This window comes from Haplochromis burtoni, unplaced genomic scaffold (genome assembly GCF_018398535.1).
Source record: "Haplochromis burtoni strain Fernald_Lab_line unplaced genomic scaffold, NCSU_Asbu1 Contig_7, whole genome shotgun sequence".
Classification (NCBI taxonomy): Eukaryota; Metazoa; Chordata; class Actinopteri; order Cichliformes; family Cichlidae; genus Haplochromis; species Haplochromis burtoni.
The window spans coordinates 1,072,609-1,074,466 of NW_024582368.1; the positions used below are offsets into that span (position 1 = coordinate 1,072,609).

The 1,858-nt window shown below is 42.1% G+C and overlaps 1 protein-coding gene across 1 annotated transcript in view; it reads right to left on the reverse strand.

The window, feature by feature from the left end:
• Positions 1–766, reverse strand: part of lzts2a (leucine zipper, putative tumor suppressor 2a) — a 43,710-nt gene extending 42,944 nt beyond the window's left edge. The window contains exon 1 of the mRNA XM_042224797.1: positions 451–766. The gene's annotated coding sequence lies outside the window, so the exon portion shown is untranslated. The remainder of the gene's footprint in view (positions 1–450) is intronic.
• Between the last annotated feature and the right edge of the window lie 1,092 nt (positions 767–1,858).

Sequence of the window (1,858 nt, forward strand, 5' to 3'; positions counted from 1 at the left end):
ACACACACACACACACACACACACACACACACACACACACACACACACACACACACACCAGCTCCTGAGGAAGAAAAACTGAGGAAACTCGTGTAAAGCAAATCACTGCATTCAAGTGGATTAACTGCACAAGTACTCAGATTAAACTATCAATAAATCAAATGATCATGCAGCTACACCGTAAGCCATACATACTCTAACCACGCAACTCAGCACAATCAAAGCACACTTTCACATAAATATCCACGCAGGTTTAAGCAAAATTCGTATTTTACGATAAAATTATAACTGAACTTCAACAACTACTTCTATTTCTATTTTTGCATGCGTGGACAAAGCATTTTGAGGGCGCTTGATAAAAGTCAAGAAGTCCTTAACCCTTCTGTTAAAATACAGCACAAAAACACAACACTCACTCAATCACTGTTGCACACTGCGTGATCTGCTCACCTTTAAAGATGTTATTTACAACCAACCCGTGCGGGGATATTTCCTTCAGCAGTGGGTATCTTGTGCGTCCCAAGCAGATACAACTTTTTCAGAGAGCACCAACACGCCAGAAAAAAATCGACTCTGCTGTCCGTTCCCCGTAGTTACAGTCCGCTTCTTTTTCCAAAGCCGCGCAGTCCACGGCGGCTCTGATCTGCTGCTGATCCACGGCTGCTGCTCAGGTTGAAGGTGTTTGGTACTGTCACCGGCACAGCCCGATGTAGCGCTCTGCGAGGCGGGCTCACTCTGTGCTTCAGCGGGGGCTCGAGAAACGATCCACAACAGTAAAGGTTCAGGACAGGGACGGGGAAGGCAGGGGCTGTGAGAGGGGGGGCCGCGACATCCGATGAAGCCATTCCTTGACGCTCGTGCCTTTGCGCCAGTGGGGTTGATATACTGATATAAAAACCTCATTTAAAACTTGTAAACACTATCCACGTGCGAACTAGTTTTTTCAAGCTCAACGGAAGAAAAACCAACAGTTCAGAAAACTGCACATTTTTAGTTTAGTGTTTGAAAGTAACTACTGAGCTTGTTGTTTTGCTAACTTGAATATTGTTCTAAATTATATAAATCACTTTAAAAGACATTCCTTAATAGAGTTTTATGTTTGTGTCTTATTATGCCATTGATTTGAGACAGAAAGTTTTATTAGCAGTTTTTCCAACATGCAAATGTGCATGTAAAATTCTGCAAAGACCAAAAGACTGTGTACATTTTGTCTTTATTGGACAGTTAATTGTTATTTTAAATTCCCTGCTCTCTGTTAGTTGCACTGCTTAAGATGTCAGTGGTCTAATCAGCCACCAGTGCATGTAGGTATGCAGGTGATATCAAGACAAGTTCAAACCAAGCATTAGAATGGGGAAGAAGGTGATTTAAGGGAAGTGTGTGGGTATTTCAGAAACTGATGGTTTTCTGGGATATTTCTCATACATCTGTCTCCAGAGTTTATATATAATTGAACTGAGAAAATATTCAATGAGTGACAGTTCTCTGGAAGAAAATGCTTTGCTGAAATCAGAGGTCAGAGAATGACCAGACTGTTTCGAAGTGATTATAACCAAGGTGTAGAAGAGCATCTTTCAACCCAAAACATGTACACTGAAGCAGATAGGCTACTGCAGCAGAAGACCACATCTGGTGCCACTTATGCCAGCTAAGAACAGGAAACTGAAGCTACAGTTAGCATGGGAACATCAAGATTTGACAACAGAAGATTGGGAAAAACATTGCTTAGTCTGATGAGAAAAGAACACACATCAGTATCTTCTTAACTTAGGCTCACAGTGGGCTTTTGTGGAGCTGTGTGGAGGCAAGGCCCTGGACAAGGCTAACACAGAGAGAAACAGACAACTTCATATTTCCA